This window comes from Trachypithecus francoisi, unplaced genomic scaffold, assembly GCF_009764315.1.
Source record: "Trachypithecus francoisi isolate TF-2019V2 unplaced genomic scaffold, Tfra_2.0 Lachesis_group8, whole genome shotgun sequence".
Classification (NCBI taxonomy): domain Eukaryota; kingdom Metazoa; phylum Chordata; class Mammalia; order Primates; family Cercopithecidae; genus Trachypithecus; species Trachypithecus francoisi.
The window spans coordinates 63,692,224-63,713,102 of record NW_022681473.1 but is presented as its reverse complement, the minus strand read 5'-3'; the positions used below and the strand labels follow the sequence as shown (position 1 = coordinate 63,713,102).

Here is a 20,879-nt window from a genome sequence, read left to right as displayed (position 1 = left end):
AACTTTTAGCTCCACTCCACCCACCTACTTCAGAGAGGAGCTAAAGGTTGACTTGATCACCATTAGCCAGTGGTGTAATCAATTATGCCCATGTAATGAAGCCTCCATGAAAAACTTAGGACAGGGTTCGGGGAGCTTCCTGGAGATTAGCCCACCCAGAGAGGGCGTGGAAACCTCTCATGTCTTCTTCCATACCTTGCCCTATGCATTTCTTCTATCTGGCTGTTCATCTGTATCTTTGTAATAATCTTTTATAATAAATAAGTAAGTATAAATAAAATGTTTCCTTGGGTTCTGTGACCCACTATAGCAAACTAATCGACCCTAAGAAAGGGGTCATAGGAACGCCAATTTTTAGCTGGTTGGTCAGAAGTACAGGTCACAACCCGAGACTCCCAATTAGCATCTGAAGTGGGGAGCAGTCTTGTGGGTTAGCAGTCTGTGAGACCTGACGCTGTCCAGGAAGAGTGTCAGAATTGGATTGGAGGATACCCAGCTGGTATCTGCCAGGGAATTGCTTGGCATGTAGGAAAAAGTCCCCACACATCTGAAGTCAGAAGTATTGTGTTGAGTGGTGAGTGAGAGTAGAAAAAAAACTTAAGTTTTTTCCTATCTCTATTACATACACATACAGCCAGATCTGTTTCTGTATCTTATCTGTGTGTGTGTGTGTGTATGTATAGATATCAATTCACATTGAGGTGGCTGATGGCCGGTTCAGTACTTCAGGATTCTTTGTGGCCTTCCCCCTTTCTATATTTGTATGTAGTTATCTTCCTTACCATTGATAAATTTGTCTTTCATCATATTCAATATATTTTCTTAACCTCTTTGTACATTACTCATCTCCTAACCAGCCTGGTTACCTACTCAGCCTTTGATTTTTCCCTCCCAAACTTGCTACTCTTTTGATCTTCCCAATTTCAGTAATGACAACTATATTCTTGGAATTACTCAAGCTAAAAGTCTTAGTGTCATCCTTCTTGCCCCACTCCAAACCCCACATTCATCCCATTAATAATTCCTTTAAATAGAATGATTTTTTGGCCGGTCATGGTGGCTCACACCTGTAATCTCAACACTTCGGGAGGCTGAAGGGGATAGATCACTTGAGCCCAGGAGTTTGTGATCACCCTGAGCAATGTGAGACCCCATCTCTACAAAAAATAAAATACTTAGCCAGGCGTGGTGGCATGCACTTGTGGTCCCAGCTACTCAGGAGGCTGAGTTGAGAGGATTGCATGAGCCCAGTTATTTGAGGCTTGCGGTGAACCACCATGCTGTGCCACTGCACCCCAGCATAGGTGACAGAGTGAGACCCTGTCTCAAAAAAAAAAGAAAATTCCCCACATTCACTACTAATATTCTAATAATCTAAGCCACCATTATTATCTTTGCATGTACTTTAGCAAGACTCTTCTAATTGGCTTACTGCTCCCACCCCCACCTTTATGTCTGTTCTCTGCATAATAGCCAAAGTGATCCTTTTATAACCTAAGTCAGATTATGTCATTTCTTTGGGCAGAGCCTACTAGTGGTTTCTATTCTCACTAAATTTAAAATTTAGAATTCTTATCAAAGTCCCAGGTCATCTGCTATCCTTTCCCTCACTGTAATTTAACCATATTTGCCTTTTACTGTTCCACACCAAGCACACTGTCACCTCTGGACTTTTACACATGATGTTTCCTCAAGCAAGCTCTTCTGCCAGATAGCCACAGAACTTGATACTCCCTCACTCCATTCAAGTCTTTGCTCAGATGTGACTCTAACAGTGAGGCCTTCCCTGACTACACAGCATAAGGTGGCGTCTTTTCTTCATTCTCTATTTCTTTACTTTGTTTATGTTTATTGTATTTATTACATCTTGCCATAACATTTAAGAGCAAGAGTTTTTGTGGGGTTTTTTTTTTCCCCATGCAGTGTCTCCAGTACCTGGAATAATGTCTGACAAATAGTAGACTCTTGATAAATATTTGTTGAGTGACTTTTTGTGGATTCATGTTTAATAAATTCATGTGGTTGAAATTGTTTTAGGTGATATATTAGCAGTATCTTTTATATAGCTGTAAATTAGATAATGTTTTACAAGGAGTATTAGTGTCAAATAAGCTCTCAACTGGCCTTAAGAGAATTTATCTTCCAAAGTAGATATTTCAGAAAACAGAATTAGAGATTAAAGATTTTTTGAAAAAGAAATTGTGACAAAGGAATTTTGAAAAAGGAATTGATGGGAAGTATACTCATCAGCAGCAGTATGTTTCTGGAGATCTAAGATCTGGAGTTTACCTCACTACCTTAGTGTCTGATGCTTGTCATGCTTTCTCAAGACCATTTCTCAAAGAATGTTCCTCTTCTCTGACTATACCTTTTCTTTCTGATCCAGCACTGTCAGGCGTCTCATGTTTTCTGGCCTGTTTTACTTTTCTTAATATCTAATACTATGTTTATTTTATTTTCTGTTGGAGCACAGTAACTTCGTAAATATCTCTTATTCTTTGCACTTTCAGTAACAACATTTTTTCAAGTCAAAGTCTACCAGCACCATAGAGGAGTAGTTGTGTTTGCTTCAGGATTGTCTGAGGCTTTAAAGAGGGTGAACTGCTGACCTTGAGGAAAAGCAGATAATTCTATCAAGAAAGCCTCCCTCCAGGAGTAGGCTTTTATTGCTTTATTATATATCTTAAACTGTGAGATCCTGTTTCTTCACCTATGGAAATAAGGTGAACAATATCCTTTTCATGAATTGTAAATATGTGTAAGTGACTGGCACATAGTAGGTGTTCTGTAAGTATTCATTTATCTTTCTTCCTTCCCTTATCTTCCACTAATCCATATAACTTAAGTCTCGTTTCTACCTATAAGCTCTTATGTATCTTAACCAAATTTTCTTACCAAAATAGTTAAACAGGTCAGGCATAGTGGCTCTGTAACCGCAGCACTTTGAGAGGCCGAGGCTGGTAGATCACTTGAGGTCAGGAGTTCAAGACCAGCCTGGCCAACATAGTGAAACCTCGTCTCTACTAAAAATACAAAAATTAGCTGGGCGTGGTGACACATGCCTGTAATCCCAGCTACTCAGGAGACCGAGGCAGGAGAATCACTTGAACCCAGGAGACGGAAGTTGCAGTGAGCTGAAAGAGTGCCACTGTACTCCACACTAGGTCAGAGCGAGATCCTGTCTTAAAAAAAAAAAAAAAAAAAATAGGCAAACTTAGTGAACACAAGCAAACTAAAAAGTGTATGGAATTGTTTTTGCTCTGAAAATACTAGAGACTAATATTAGATTAGTGTTTTCCTTTATAGGCCATATATATCTTTCTGGTATTAAGATAGAGAAGAGAGAGTTGCTTCATCTGAGTAACCAAGCAAGACCAGTATAAGTTAAAGTACACAGGGAGTTTCCAAGCATTAAACTCATGGGTGTTCTTCCTGTCTAACCTTGTCTTCATTTGGTAAGACATGTGCAGACCTACAATGAAGCTTCAGGGAATTTTTGATTCTTGCCAAAAATAAAAATGCCCTAAAGTGTGTCTGTTGAAAATGCCAACAACATGTAGATTCTGAAAGTTATCTTGTAAGTGAAAGAAAGAGTACAGCTGTTACAGTATTCTTGTCAAATAGGATTTTCCCTAAGTTTTATGGGAGTTAAGTACTTTGCGATACTGAACCCTAGCCTCATTTCCTCAGCAAGCATGATTGATCTCAGTTAGATATTAAGAATTTATAAAGAGATTGTAAAAGGGTAAACCTCAAATCAGTGGGAAAACAACAGATTATAAAAGTCATGACGTTGAGACTCTTAGGAAGAAAAATTTTGTTTCTTCCATCGTATCAGGCCAAAGTTTTTAGGTTTGTTAAAGATAAATGTAATAGAGAAAAACATGTGAGAATGTTTATCTGATCTTAGTGTAGGGGTGAGATTTTTAAGGATTCTAGCAAAGGCAAGCACTATATGGGAAAATGATGATAAATTTTATAATCCCACAGTTCAGAAATGTATACTAATAACACCAAAGCAAACATTTATTGAACTAAATGCCAAGCCTTGTAGTAAGTGCTTTACATATAAGTCACAGTGCCAAGGTTGAGAAACTCTGCCCTAGACCTTCATGATCTGTAGCTCTCGTCCACTGTGTTATCATATGCCAGATGTTTTGTCATGGTATAACAAGATTTACCAGCTTCCCAATCTGCAGCATCTGTTTCTTCACTGTTTGCAACTCTGCCACTTAACAGATGCCACCTATATTAGTTTTTTTGTTATAGCAATATCCTACACCAGATACTAATCCTGTATTAATTAGGATAAAGGCTAAGGAATTAAAATAGGGAGACCCAAAATGCAGTGGTTCACACAAGACAGATGTTAATTATTTCTCATGCAATGGTTCAGAGAAGATAGGTAGCATTTGCCTCATGAAGTTATTCAAAGACTCAGATAGCAGGGTAGCTCCGTCACTTTCTCTCATGCCTGGCTGAACCTGTGTCATTGATTTATTTCAGTTCTAGCCAGTGGATAGGGGAAAGAGAGCATGGAGAAGACACACCTATTCTCTTAAGATCTAGTCCTTAAAGGAGCATATGCTACTTCTGTTCACATTGAATTAGAGAGAACTTAGTCACGTGGTCAACCTCACAGCAGGTATGGGGCCTAGGAAGTGTAGTCCCACAGCGTGTGCCCAGGAAGAAAGGGTTAACAGATTTTGGTGGACAACAACAAATAGTTTCCACTACAACCACTACCTGTGCTGCCTCTAAATATCTGAGAAGCCAAATGATAATGTGGGTGTTAAGTATTCTTATAAATGAAAAATTAAAATATCCTAAAAGAAATAAGGAAAAGCTACAAATTCAGTTTTAAAAAGGGAAATACAAAAGACTAGTAACCATACATCAGTAGCTGATTGTCAGGTACTAAAACAATTCAGTGGAGGAAAGAATAGTCTTTCAGCAAATGGTACTGGCACAACTAAATATCCACATGCAAAAAGAATGAAGTTGGACCTCTACCTCACAGCATATATAAAGATTAATTCAAAATGAATCAAAGACTTAAGAGCTAAAACTATATAAAACTCTTTGAGGGGGGAAAAAAAAGCGCAAGTCTGTGTAAACTAGAATAGGCAACAGTTTCCCAGATTTCACGAAAAACACAAGCAACCAAAGAAAGAATAGACAAATTGCAGAAATAAAAACTTTTGTGTATCAAAGGAATCTATGAAGAAAGTGAAGACAACCCACAGAATGGGAGAAAATATTTGCGAATTACATATCTGAAAAGGATTTAATATTTAGAATATATAAAGAAGCTTTACAATTCAATAAAAAGACAAATAACTCAGTGTTTTTTATAGGACAAGTACTTTAGTAGACTTTTTACCCAAAGAAGTAATACCATTATTCATTAGAAATGTGCAAATCAAAATCACAATGAAATACCACTTCACATCCACTAGGATGACTAAAATTTTTAAAAACAGAAAATAAGAAGTGTTGGTGAGGAGATGGAGAAATTGGGTGAGAATGTAAAATGGAACAGCCGTTGTGGAAAAACAGTGATGTGAACATTAATATTTGGTGGTTTCTCAAAATATTCAACAGAATTGTCATATGACCCTGAAACTCCACTCTTAGATATATACCCAAGAGAATTGAAAACAGGTGTTCAGGCAAAAAGTTGTGTACACAAATGTTTGTAGCAGCATTATTCATAATAATCCAAAGGTGGAAACAACCCAAATGTCCATCAACTAGTGAATGGATAGACAAAATGTGGTATACCCATACAATGGAATATTATCAACCATAAAATTGAATGTAGTACTGATTTATGCTACAATATGGATAGACCTTGAAAACTCTGTGTTAAGTGAAAGAAGCCAGACACAAAAGGCTGTATATATTGTATGATTCCATTTCATTTGTCCAGAATAGGCAAATCCATAAATGTAGAAAGTAGATTAGTGGTTGCCAGGCACTGAGGGAGAGGGCACTGACTACTTAATGGGTATAAAGTTTCTTTTTCTTTTCTTTTTTCTTTTCTTTCTTCCTTCCTTCTCTGTCTCTTTCTCTTTCTTTGTCTGTTTCTCTCTGTTTCTCTTTCGCTCTCTCTCTTTCTCTCTTTTCTCTGTCTGTCTTTCTGTCTCTCTGTCTCTCTCTCTCTTTCCTTCCTTCCTTGCTTCCTCCCCTCCCCCCTCCCCTTCCTTCTTTCTTTTCCCTTCCGCTCCCCCCTCCCCTCCCCTCCCCTCTCCCCTCCCCTCCCCCTCCTCTCCCCTCCCCCTCTCCTCCCCTCCCCTACCCCCTCCCCCTCCCCTCCCCCCTCTCCCCTCCCCTCTCCTCCCCTCCCCCCTCCCCCCCTCCCCTCCCCTCCCCTCTCCTCTCCTATCCCCTCCCCCTCCCCTCCCCCCTCTCCTCCCCTTCCCTCTCCTACTCCCTTCCCACACCCCTCTTCTCCCCTCCCCCTCCCCTCCCCCCTCTCCTCCCCTTCCCTCTCCTACTCCCTCCCCTACACCCCTTCTCCCCTCCCCCTCCCCCCCCCCCTCCCCCCTCTCCCCTCCCCCACCATCCCCCCTCTCCCCTTCCCCTCCCCTCCCCTCTCTTCCCCCTCCTCTCTCCCTCCCCTCCCCCTCCCCACCCCCTCCCCTCCCCTCTCCTACCCCCTCCCCTCCCCCTCCTCCTACCCCCTCCCCTACCCCCCCCCCCTCCCCTCCCCCCTCTCCCCTCCCCCTCTCCTCCCCTCCCCCTCCCCCCCTCCCCTCCCCTCCCCTCTCCTCTCCTATCCTCCCCCTCCCCTCCCCCCTCTCTCCCCTTCCCTCTCCTACTCCTCCCCTCCACCCTCCTCCTTCTCCCCTCCCCCTCCCCTCCCCCCTCTCCTCCCCTTCCCTCTCTACTCCCTCCCTAACACCTCTTCTCCCCTCCCCCTCCCCCCTCCCCTCCCCTCTCCCCTCCCCCACCATCCCCCCTCTCCCTTCCTCCCCTCCCCTCTCTTCCCCCTCCTCTCCCCTCCCCTCCCCCTCCCCACCCCCTCCCCTCCCCTCTCCTACCCCTCCCCTCCCCCTCTCCTACCCCCTCCCCTACCCCCTCCCCTTCCCCTCCCCTCCGCTACCCCCTCCCCTTCCCCTCCCCTCCCCTCCCCTCCCCCCCCTCCCCTCCCCTTCCCCTCCCCTTCCCCTCCCCTTCCCCTCCCCTCCCCTCTCCTCTCCTCTCCTCTCCTCTCCTCTGATGGAGTTTTGCTGTTTGTTGCCCAGGCTAGAGTTCTCAGCCTCCCCAGTAGCTATAATTACAGGCACCCACCACCACACCCGGCCAATTTTTGTGTTTTTAGTAGAGACGGGGTTTCACCATGTTGGCCAGGCTGGCCTTCAACTCCTGACCTCAGGTGATCTGCCCACCATGGCCCTCCTGAAGTGCTGCGATTACAGGCGTGAGCCACCACGCCTGGCCAGATTTCTTTTTGTGGAGATAAAAATGTTCTGGAATTAGATAATAGTGATGGTTGCACAACTTGGTGAATATACTAAAAGCCACTGCATTGTGTACTTTAAAATGATGAACTTAATGGTGTGTGACTAATATCGCAATAAAAAATAAAACTAGTGACTGAAAATCTAGCGCCCCACCAATAATCAAAGAAATGAAAATTATAACAATGTTAATCTTAATTGTATCCATTAAAATGGTAAGTTAAAATTTTGTTAATGCATTCATATTCTATTGATAATGTAAATTGATACAGTTGTTTTGGAGGATTTTTTGGTAATATGTGTCAAATGCCTAAAAATAAACTATACTTTTTGTCTCAGAAATTATATTGTAAGAATTTATTCTAAGGATGTAATAAACATCTATTATGATATTTTTCTACATCCTTGATGATTACAATGAGATTAAAAGTGGAAAGCAACTAAAATGTTGAAAAATGAAACATTCAGTAATTTTGAAGTAATTGAAATGTTTCATAATAAGCAGCCAATAATTTATGATATCCAGTGGCTGGGCGTGGTGGCTCATGCTTGTAATCCCAGCACTTTGGGAGGCTGAGGTGAGTGGATTGCTTGAGTTCAGGAGTTCAAGACCAGCCTGGCCCACACGGCAAAACCCCATCTCTACTAAAAATACAAAAATTAGCCAGGCCTGGTGGCACACACCTGCAATCCCAGCTAATCAGGAGGCTGAGGCAGAAGAATTGCTTGAAACTGGGAGGTGGAGGTTGCAGTGAGCTGAGATCGCACCACTGCACTCCAGCCTGGGCCACAGAGTGAGACTTCATCTCAAGAAAACAAAACAAAACAAACAAAAAATGTATAATATCCAAACGATGTCATAAAAATTATATGTTGTATAAGATTATACCATTATAATGCCATGGAAAATGTTAACACTGTATTAACTGATTAAAATGAGAATCATAAATAATATGTAAAATATAGTCCTGAATTTGTTTTTAAAGTCTGTTTTATAAGTTAATGTTCCCATATTTATGTGCGATTACTTGTGATTTTTGTTTTCTTTGGATTTTTCTGTATTTAATTTTCTTTATTGAGCGTGTATTCTGTAATCAGAAAATTATGTTTTCAATTTTTTTTTTTAACTAATGATTTTAGCACACTGTAATTTATACTCAGAGAAATCTGTGGACTAACTTTTGGGACATTTAAAGTAAGGGCTGTTCCAACAGAATATGCTGGAGGATGGGAGTTCCTACACATCCATTAGGACCAGCAGTATAGTGGTGTGGCTATTCATCTTTTATTATAATATACCCATTTCTTGCTAGACTTGGTGACTCTGGTTGATTAGTTCATTGCTTAGAATAAGATCTTGTAGTCAATTCCTAATGTGAGTCAAGTAAACACTGTCTTTGGCTTTAATTCTAGTCAGACAGCTTGTAAGTGTGTATCACAAGTCAGAGGGGACACTAAATGGGAGAGTGTAAGCGGATTTTTGTAGATCAACCATTGTTGTGGGAAAACCTCTTCAGTTCTGCTCCTCTTGACCAGACGTGGGCCTGGGTGTGAGTCTGGAAGAGAAGAGTTCAAGCTTCTCTTGTAACACACTGAATTTCTTACCCAAGGGAAGTTTAAATAAACTTGAACATAAACCTAGGTCTTCCACTTGGTTTAAAGCCCTTAATGAGGCATAAGATATATTGGAAAATGCTTTGTACCTATAACGTTGTTAAGAGATGTTGGCCCCATGGGGCATGCAGCTGTTAAACCAGAGTGACTCCCAGATCCACTGATGTGAGTCTCATTTTCTTGGTCCTGAATCTCACCTGGGGCCTGGGAAAGCAGGCTGGGACACAAGGAGAATAGCTCTTGGGTAGCTAGGTGAGCTGTTGCATAGATGTCTGCCAAGACTAGTTCCACAAAGAGGAGCACCTGGTGCTGCCTTGTTGGCAGGCAGTCATTTTTGTCCTACACCCTTCTGAGTAGTCTTGTGAATATGAATGTTACTTAAGCTTAAAAACTTTCCCTGGGCATTATACTTAACATCTTGGGACTCAGGTTCCTGCTCTGTAAAATGAAAATGTTGTCTACCTTAAGGGTGGTTGTAAAAAGTACAGTTACTGCACAAAGCTCCTAGAATATAATAGATATTCTATAAATGGTAGCTATTACTCTGTTTATACCGTCGTATTTTAAAGGTAAAATATGCTAGATACTTCCACAATACCTATTTTACAGACTTGCGTTAGAGGATATTGACAGGTATTGACATTTTGAGCATTGTAATTATTGACTATGTAATTGTCTAGTTTTAACTCCATGTCATGTAATAGAAGTTAAAGTTGGCAGCATCACAATGAATAGTGATTAAAGTCTGAGTATTTAATATTCAGTTTATCTTCATATGTTCTTAGTGTAGTGGTTTACAATATTTTTCCATGCCTTAGAATAAATATTTAATTATAGATGTGCTAACTGAAACTTCTTGCAGTTAATGAACTAATAAAATATCAAAATATAATGTCTATGTATCTTATTCAGCAAATATTTCTTGAATAAATACTAAGTGTGAGGTATCATTCTGAGTGCCTGAGTCAGTGAACAGAACAGCCAGTATAATTTTATATTTTAAATATGTAAAACACTTAAAACATATGTGTTCAAAAGTCAAATAGACTGACCCAGGGAATTCTCATTTCCATCTCTGTGTCCTTCATCTCCTCACCTGTCAGTCTCTTCAATTTCCTTCCCTTTCATTAAAGCTATTAATAAATAACCAAGGTAATGTGAATTTCACATCTACTGTTTTCCCGTAATCCATACTGTTCTGTGCTGCCTTTTTCCTGATTCAGTGTCTCACTTATCCTTTCCTACTCAAACCTCTCCATCAAGCATCTTGGAATTATATTCAGTAGTCCTCAGTTAATCCTAACTATAGTTGAATTAAGTAGGTTGAAGTTGAAAGAAGTGTTAAATGTGGATAGTAAATATGAAAGTCAGGGCCAGGCAAGGTGGCTCATGCCTGTAATACCAGCACTTTGGGAGGTAGAGGTGGGCAGATCACCTGAGGTCAGGAGTTCGAGACCAGCCTAGCTAACATGGGGAAACCCTAGTTCTACTAAAGATACAAAAAATTAGCTGGGCATGGTGGCACGTGCCTGTAATCCTAGCTACTCGGGAGGCTAAGGAAGGAGAATTGCCTGAACCTGGGAGGCAGAGGTCAGTGAGCTGAGATCGCATCATTGCACTCCAGCGTGAGCAACAGGAGCGAAACTCCATCTCAAAGAAAAAGGAAAGTCAGTATTAATGAATCTGTGATTTAGCCAGGCATGGTGGCTCACACCTATAATCCCAGCACTTTGGGAAGTATGCACCTGTAGTCCTAACTATGTGGAAGCCTGAGGTGGGAAGATTGCTTAAGTCCAAGAGTTTGAAGCTGCAGAGAACTATGATCAAACCACTGCACTCCAACCTGGGTGATAGAGCTAGACCCTGTGTCTAAAAACAAAACAATGAGATATGACTTCACACCCTCTAGGATAGCCATAATAAAAATAAAATAAAATGAATAGCATAGCATATACCATAGCATTCTGTAGCATGCTTGTCAGTACTTTTTAATTTTTATAAAGTATGTATTTTCTGTTTGATTACCAAAGTACCAAAATAAAATTTGAAAAGTGCAGAAAACCTAAAGATAAATTTAAAATAACTTTACATTGTAAGAGTAAACCACTCTTACTGTAATCTTGGCATATCCTTCTAATCTTTCCTATGCATATATTGCATATACATGTTTCAAAATTGTTATATACCTAAGTCCTTTTCTTTTTTCACATAAAATACATTCTAAGCTATTCCTGCCTGTGTTAGCCCATTTGCATTGCTTTAAAGAAATACATGAGGCTGGGTAATATAAAGAAAAGAGGTTTATTTTGGCTCACAGTCCTGCAGACTGTACAGAGAGCATGGTGCTGGCATCTGCTTCTGGTGAGGCCTCAGGAAGCTTACAATCATGGCAGAAGGCAAAGTGGAGGAGCGCATGTCATATGGTGAGAGATGGAGCAAGAGAGGAGGGAGCTGCCAGGCTCTTTTAAACAGCCAGCTCTAGCGTGAACTCATAGAGTGAGAATGCTCTCATTACTGTGAGGACAGCAGCAAGCCATTCATGAGGGAGCTGCCCCATGACACAGACAGCCCCTACTAGGCCCACCTCCAACATTGGAGATCACATTTCAACATGAGATGTTGAGGGGACAAAAAATTCAAACTGTATCACTGCCTTTACATGTTACTTGAAAATGTGGTTTTAATAACTGCATAGTATTTGATCATATTAATATGCAATTAATTTTCTTACTCTTTTTATGCTTTTATAAAGCTTTTTTTATGGTTTTTAGTGAAGGTTCTTTTTTACAAATCTTTACACACCTCTTTGATAACTTCCTTAAGATATCTTTTTTAAAAGCTGCATTCCCTGGTCAAAAACAAAAGATTGGTTAATACTTTTCATTTGGCTAACTGATTCAAAAAGATTACCTCAATATATGTTTCTGAAAGCAGTGTATGAAAGTGCCTATCCTTGCACCCTTGTCAAAACTGTGTTTTGTATTTAAACAAATGTACATATGTGAGTAACCATCTGGATGAAGGTAAAAAATTCTTAATTTTTAATTTTTTGCTTACTAACAAATTGAACATTATTTCATGTTGTTTAAACAACTCTTCTGACTAGTAAAAATGAGGTAAAGGATAGATCAGTAAAAGAACAAAACAATTAATGATAAAGTAATAATAAGTAATAATATATTATAGAGTTGGAGTCTATATTTTATACTAAGCAAATTGACATCCAACATAATTTATAATTTATAAATATAAAAATTATATAAATTATAATTTAAGTATAGTTTTTATATCCTCTTAGATACTATTTTGGACATGTGGGATTCAGTGACTGTTAGCAAAGGTTTTTATTTGAGGCCATTCATTAATTCATAATTGAACAAATATTTGCTGTCATTCTATGTGTATACTGGGGACACATAGTGAACAAGACTCATGTGGCCTCTGGTCCCTTGAAGGAGAATAAAAATATTAAAATAGCTTATTTATTTATTTTTTTGACTGTCCTAAATTGTTCATTAGGTATGAATTTTACAAACTTTACTTATATTAGTGGTAACGGTGGAGCTGGAGAGTATTGCGCTTTCTCTAAGCTGCCCAGTGAGAACCACCAATAGCGTGGTGGAACTTAAGCCCATGGCTCTTTTGGCCTGTAGATGTCAGCCCACGCATCTCCTGTGCTTGTGGACTGGTTTGGTGATTCATTGGGTGTCAGGATTTCTTCTGATAGCTTTATGGAATGGATCAATGAGGATAACCTCAAAAAAATTGTGTGTGGAATCTTCACCATCCCAGTAAGAATTCAGGACTCTCAGAGCCCCACAGTGGTGTCCAGTACACTCCTCTGCAATGAACTGAAGGCTTCAGGCAAACTTTAGCTGGTTAACACCGTGATGATGAACAGGCTTGCCGTTAGTTGCACCCTTAGGAACTGGGCGTTTTCGGCCACCACGGCGAACACGAATCCTATATATAATGTAACCTTGCTTGGCCTTGCAGCCCGGTCTGTGCACTTTATCAGGCTGGGTGGGGTGGGGAGCCCTGTGGAGAGCAGAGAGCTGGTGGTACTGCCAGCAGCTGACCCTCAGAAGAAAGCGCATGATGTGAGACTGCTTCTTTCTCCATAGCTCCTGGATGTGCGGGTATGCACCCATCTTGGCTTACCTTATGGCTACCGCCAGACAGAAAGGAAAATAACTTATTTACTGACTATTTATTGCCACATATTATACTAACCTCCTTACATATATTATTTCCTTTAATATTAAAACAATACTTGGTAACTGCATTTTAGAGACCAGCATGTTTGTAGTCAAACCTGTTTACATCAACTAAAATACTAACATGCTTTATAAAAGGCCCTTCGGTATTGAAAGTGTGATACATTTGTGGTAAGCATAATATAAACACACAAAGCCCCATTTAGATATTTTGAGGCTTTCGGTATTTAGAATCTTGGTAGTGATGAGTTTAAAAGGCTAAGGATGATGGCAAAGCTGATTCCAACTTGGGGCTGAATTTTATTTGTCCTGCTTCTATGAAATTAGACCCAAGAGTCACCTGTGGTTGGCCATAAATGCCTTTTCAATTTGGATTTGCTTGCATTTTCTACACAGGCTATATAGCACTGCCGCATAAAACACTAGGGGCTCTTGCCAGAGGGGACTGTATAAGCAGATGTTCTCGAAGAAACTCCCTGGAACGTTGCTACTCGGTTATAGAAAGAGCCATCAAGGCCAGGCATGGTGGCTCACGCCTGTTATCCCAACACTTGGGGGGCCAAGGTGGGAAGATCACTTGAGGTCAGAAGTTCAAGACCAGCCTGATAAACATGGTGAAACCCCATCTCTACTAAAAATACAAAAATTAGCTGAGTGTCTTGGTGGGCACCTGTAATCCCAGCTGCTTGAGAGGCTGAGGCATGGGAATCACTTGAACCCAGGAGGCAGGGATTGCAGTGAGCCTAGATTGTACCACTGTACTCCAGCCTGGGCGACAGAGCAAGACCCTGTCTCAAAAAGAAAAAAGGAAAAGAAAGAGCCATCAACTGTCTTCAAAGATTTCCTATAAGCCAGAGAATTTTCTCAGTGATCAAATTCTAACCGAGAAACTGAAATGTATTCATCAAACAGGCAGCTTTTAACATCTGAATAAATCTCTATAACTCTCTAGAGAAAATTAAGTTATAATTGTAGATACCATTAAACTGTGGAACATGGAAGTTGAAACTTAATTTTTGTTTAATAATTAAAAAGCCATTCCTTAGAAAGGTTTGTGAGGCCCAGTCTGTTGCAACCACAATCTTACTGACTGGAGGGAAAATGCTTAGTTATAATTTTTAGGGGGGAATTACTGTCATGCTGCTGAGAAGTGGATCCTGTCTTTCTTGACCTTCCTTCCTTCCTGAATGTCCTCTGCTAATGTTTTTTCTGTGATTCAGATATTGCTGAGCACAGCACAAGTTTTTGCTGGAATTGACTTTAGAATGGACATGTGAGTGTTTATAATAAGGAAACAGATTCTTTTTTTCATAGGCTCTGTTCTTGAAAGATTTGATATCCTGAATAACCATATACCCCCAAAAAAGTACAGTTTGGCTACTGTATTAAAATTGAAAATATCCCGCATTGTATGTTTAGTAGCTCAGAGGCCACTTTTATTATGTAAAGACCAAAACTTCTGTGACTCTATCCCTATTATATTTTTTTAGAAAATATTTATAATATTAAATCAGCTTTAGAGTGCACTTCAAAAACCATTTTAAAACCTAATGAATTTATTAAGAAAACAAAAAATCAAAATGATAAAGTAGTCTTGGATTAGCTTAATAACAATTTTTTTCAATAGTTTAGAACTGAACTATTCTGTTAATGAAAACTGTGACTAATGTAATTCTGAAGGACTTTCAAGACAGGTTCCTTTCCACTGTTTCTGTAGAATACAAGTAAAAGAATGATGAAAATTGACCCTCTCCGGACAAACCTATAGAGACTTCCACTACTTGCTAGAAGATGCCTAAGCTTCTCCATCTGGTGAGATGCTATGATCCACTCACCTCTCATTCTTTCAGGAAAAGGACACCCTGCAAATCCCTGACTTGTTTTGCTGACTGTGGGCATGCCTAGACACCAGCAAGGAAGAGAATAGAAGGCAAATTCTCCCCAAACCGGCTACTGCTTTGAACACCTTTAACTATCCTAGACCCTTCTTGTCTTGATCTTTGAAACTTTCTCAGTTCTTCCAGCTATGCCAGGTTTCTTGAACTTCTGCTAATAGCCTTGTCTAATAGTCTAAACTGGCTGACATAAAATTCAAGTATAAATCTTGGAATTCAAACTCGAGAATCACTTGAACCCAGGAGACAGAGGTTGCAGTAAGCTGAGATCGCGCCATTGCACTCCAGTCTGGGCAACAAGAGCAAAACTCCATCTCAAAAAAAAAAAAAAACAAAAAACAAAAACAAAAAACTCCTTCATAATCTGGATAATACTGCCCCAGTCTTACCTTCGGCACTCTTCATTTGTTTACTGCAGGTAACTAAATTCTGCCATTGAGGGTGCTGGGGATGTGTTTTCCTACCTGGAATGCTTTCCTCCTATCTCAATTCGTGTCATACTCCTTAGACATACTCCTTAGAGACATACTCCCTGAAAACTCCAGCCAGCATTATTCTGTTGTTTCCCTTAACATTCAGACATAACACTTACTTTTATTTTAAATTATATTAACAGCTACGTTATTCTTTAATTGTTTCACTATTTTATGTTCTGTATTTCCCATGGTGCCTAGCATAATTGGTTGCACTCAGACATTATTTCCTATAAAAAATCATTTTTAAACCCTCATGTTTGTCTAGGTGCCTCCAGAGCACCCTGTATAATTGAAATTATCCTGTGTTACATTTTTGTTTCCAATGCTTGCCCAGGTTCTCATGGTTATGTATTCAAAAGCACATAGACAAACACAGAGTTAATGCTTAGCATAGTTCTTGGCACAGAGTAGGTTCTAAAAACATATTTTGGCCAGGCGCAGTGGCTCACGCCTGTAATCCCAGCACTTTGAGAGGCCGAGGTGGGTGGATCACGAGGTCAGGAGATCGAGACCATCCTGGCTAAAACGGTGAAACACCATCTCTACTAAAAATACAAAAAATTAGCCGGACGAGGTGGCAGGCACCTGTAGTCCCAACTACTCGGGAGGCTGAGGCAGGAGAATGGTGTGAACCCGGGAGGCGGAACTTGCTGTGAGCCAAGATTGTGCCACTGCACTCCAGCCTGGGTGACAGCGAGACTCTGTCTCAAAAAAAAAAAAAAAAATTATCAAACTGAATTTTTGAATATAATTATTATTGTGCTTATCATAAGGTTTTTTTGTCATAATATCCTGAGTTGCATAGATAAGGCAGGTGCAAAGAAATTTAGCTGTCAGGCTGGGTGCTGTGGCTCATACCTGTAGTCCTAGAACTTTGAGAGGCCAAGGCAGGCGTTGAGCTTAGAAGTTCAAGACCAGCTTGGGCAGCATGGTGAAACCTCGTCTTTAAAAAAATAAGATAAGGCCAGGCTCAGTGGCTCACGCCTATAATCCCAGCACTTTGGGAAGCCGAGGCAGGCGGATCACAAGGTGAAGCGATTGAGACCATCCTGGCCAACATGGTGAAACCCCATCTCTACTAAAAATACAAAAATTAGCTGGGCATGGTGGCACGCACCTGTAGTCCCAGCTACTCGGGAGGCTGAGGCAGGAGAATCACTTGAACCCAGGACGCGGAGGTTGCAGTGAGCCAAGATGGCACCACTGCACTCCAGCCTGGCAACAGAGCAAGACTCCATCTCAAAAAAAATAAAATAAAATAAATTTAAAAAGAAATGTAGCTGTCATTTGTGAGTATACCATACATGTGAGATTGTTCCAGTTAGAGGCTGTCTTGTAAAGGATCACGCCATGTTTAGTGCAACTGCCAGTTGTTATTTTAGAAGAGAGCAATGGAAACATCTAAAGAGATCAGATCTTGCCTTTCCGTTAATGGTCCCATATGTCCATGTAATGTATATTAACTCTTCCCTAAAATGTCAATGTAAGGAATACTTGAATTGGCCAGCATCAGAGATATTGTTTCCTGAACTAACACTAAGGCTTTATATTTCTTTGTGCTAAATGCTTTCTGTCAGTTCAATACTTTGATGTCAAAAATGCACACAAAAGAGACCATTTAAATAACATGGCCAAAAGATGAATATAGGAAAATTCTTAGACTAAACTGAAATGCCAAGAATTTTTTTATTTGCAGCAGTCCTATTTACTGTCTAATATATACATTTTTCTGATTGAGATACCTAAATATCTAAACTTCTATTTTAGTTTCCCCAAAAGCCTTAAGAGTTCCTTCATCAAGCCTTTGGTCCTCTGACTCTATCTTCCTCCAGCTATGCAACTGTGTTCATATTCTGTTCTTTATCAGGACCACCGCTAAGGAAGAACTCCTCTTTGCTATCGGATGGCATGGTTGGAGAGCAGAAATCTGCTATTTAAATGTTTAATTTTTAACAAGATTATGAAGCATGTAAAGAAATGGGAATATATAGCCCATACATAGGAAAAAAAGGAGACAAGGGAAACTGTCCCAAGGAAGTCCATACATTGGACTTACTAGACAAAGATTTTAAATTGCCTATTTTTAATATATATCAAAGAGCTAAGGAAACCATATCTGAAGAACTGAAGGAAAGTATGAGAATGATATCTCACCAAATAAAGAATATCATCAAAGAGATACAAATTATGAAAAGGAATCAAATGGAAATTCTGGAGTTAAAAATACAATAACTGAAATAAAGATATACTACAAGTGTTCAGCAGCAAAGTTAAGTTGGCAGAAGGGAGAATCTGAATTTAAAGGTCAGTCAATTGAGATTCTTTTTTAAAAATTTTTATTTCTTTTCTAAATTAGAGATGGAGTCTTGCTATGTTGACCAGGCTGGTCTCCAACTCCTGGCCTCAAGCAAGCCTCCCATCTTGGCCTTCCAAAGTACTGGGATTACAGGCATGAGCCATGGCGCCTGGTCGAGATTGTTGAGTTTGATAAAATCACGCTGATAATTCCCAGGCAACCATGCCAAATTATCTAGTAAAAGAAACAAGGGAATTAAAATGGTACATAGAAAATACTGATTTAACAGACCTCTTAAGAAGATACTATGTTTTAATTATTTTATAGTTAAGTTAACAGACTTAGAGCATTTCTACTGCTCAAGTACATAATCGAGTCAGACTCAAAAACCAAGTCTGTCACCAAAATTCCTTACTGTAGCCTTACAAGGGAGACAGATGAAATTCTCTGGTAGAATGTAGAAATGGTTAAGCCCTACTATTTTAATAACCACCATTTACACATACCATACTCTTATGATTCTGTCAGATAAGGAATGGAAAGCTCAAGAATGGTCAATGTCTTCCCAGAGTGATGGTTGCTAGTGAGTGGTAGAACTGGGGTTTGAATGAAAGTATATATGGTTCAAGGTTTTCTACTGCCCATGCTGTTTTGAGATGGCAACCTAAATATTATGTGGTTTTAGCACACTCACAACTAGGTGAGCATAAGTAGTACAACAGACCTTTTTCAGGCATCTGACTTATCTTGCATGCTAGTAGTAGTGCAAGAGGATAACACAAACTTTACAGAAAAACAGCATTGAAATTTTCCTTTCCTGGTTTTGTAATTTAGAAACATAAACTTCCTTATTTGTTTCCTCTTTCACAGAACCTGAAGTAACCTAAAGTAACTCAGTGCTTTTAAATAAAACAACCACATATAAAAACAACCACATAAAAAATTAGGTGATATGTTTCTGATTTTACTTTATATCAATTGACAAATTCAACTACATATTAAGATATTTACAGTAATGTAAATACAGCCCAGTACTTGTTTTGATTTCTTTAAATTTGTAAAAAGCTCCTTTCTCTTTTTAACCTGATTAGGTGTAGCTTGGGGTCTTCTGAAAAAGATAAACAAAAGCAAGAGGCAATCAGTGTTTTCTTCCAATATCAGCAAAGAAAGACTGTAGAATTTCATGATTTAATTTTAAGACAACTCACATTTATCATCATCTTCATATTTATATCCTTGACTTTTACCAAAGGCTGTTTTAGAAATGCCCATTGCTCTCAGAAAAGAAGAGTTTGTTTTTCTAGGCTGCATTAAGGAAACCCAAGGGATTTCAGCATAACTTTATTGCTAAAGAATCTGTGCCCTTCCTGGATCTAAATAAGGAGGGGACTGTTTAAAGTTCTTCCTTTAGGGGAAATTACATCAAATGCTTAGGAAAATGACCCATTTTCCCTCCTAATTCATCATAATCTTCTTCTTCAAACAAGTTCTGGGACATTTACACTTTACTGTAAAATAAATGTTCGGTGGAGCATTCCAGATTTCTAAGTTTCTGAATTTGTCCTTAGAATATTCTTTTTTTTTTTTTTTTCTTCACTATTTTGAGTATTTAACATTACGAGTTTGGGAGTTGGGGTTCTGAACTCAACTAATTTTAGGGATCAGGTAGGTCAAATGAATAAAGAGGGCAGAGGTAATGTGTAAGGGACTGTGTGGCCTAATAGCTACCTGGAAAGAACGTGGCTGCTTAAAGGCATTCAAATTCAATTGTTTAAAAACATTGCTGAGTCATTAAAACATATGGCTGGTCAAAGGTCCCATGGTTTCTCAGTTTCTCAATTATTACAGAATTATTCCCCTAGAAATTTGTATCAAATAGTCAAAAAGTTTGGCTATTTTTTTAAAGTATATTTGGATAAATTACCTACCAAGTTTTTGCATATTGGAGACCACCAAGGAGTTCATACTGCCGGATTAACTCACATTTATATAAACCTTGAAAGAATGCTTATCCTGCCATTTCTGAGCATACATATGTGAATTCTATCATTGATTAAGAAATTTACGGCCAAGGGCAGCAGCTCATGCCTATGATCCCAGCACTTTGGGAGGCCGAGGCAAGTGGATTACCTGAGGTCAGGAGTTTGAGACCAGCCTGGCCAACATAGTGAAACCTCGTCTCTACTTTAAAAAATACAAAAATTGGCCAGGTGTGGTAGTGTGCACCTGTAATCCCAGCTACTCAGGAGGCTGAGCCAGGAGAATCTCTTGAACCTGGGAGGTGGAGGTTGTAGTGAGCCAAGATAGTGCCACTGCACACCAGCCTGGGCGACAGAGTAAGACTCCGTCTCACAAACAAACAAACAAACAGAAAAGCATGGCTCTTCACACAGGTCTCTTTGAATTGAAATTTGTGCATATCTGTTCACTTAAACAAGTGTACTATAAGAACATTCTTGTGCTTTGCTCATTTAAATGTAAAATGCTAGACAAGATACAGATGCATCTTCATCATACGTGCCCTTCTCAAACTGTTATTTTTATGATACTTTTATGATTTGTTGTAAGCTTTAAATAGCTCTTTTTTTTTTTTTTTTTTTTTTTTTCTTTGAGACAGCGTCTTACTCTGTTGCCCAGGCTGGAGTGCAGTGGCATGATCATGGCTCACTGCAGCCTCAACCTCCCGGGCTCAGGCAGTCCTCCTACCTCAGCCTCCTGAATAGCTGGGACTACAGCCACATACCACCACACCTGGCTAATTTTTGTATTCTTTGTAGAGATGGAGTCTTGCTATGTTGCTCAAGTTAGTCTTGAACTCCTGGGCTCAAGTGATACACCCACCTAAGCCTCCAAAAGTGTTGGAATTACAGGCATGAGCCACTGTACCCGGCAATAAATAGTTTTTACTTTACTTT

The 20,879-nt window shown here is 39.7% G+C and overlaps 1 protein-coding gene and 1 pseudogene across 1 annotated transcript in view; one reads left to right on the top strand and one right to left on the bottom strand.

The window, feature by feature from the left end:
* The window catches only part of FCHSD2 (FCH and double SH3 domains 2), a 332,679-nt gene that overhangs the window by 214,173 nt on the left and 97,627 nt on the right, over positions 1 to 20,879 (top strand). The window lies entirely within an intron of this gene.
* LOC117080505 lies at positions 12,627 to 13,235 on the bottom strand (annotated as a pseudogene).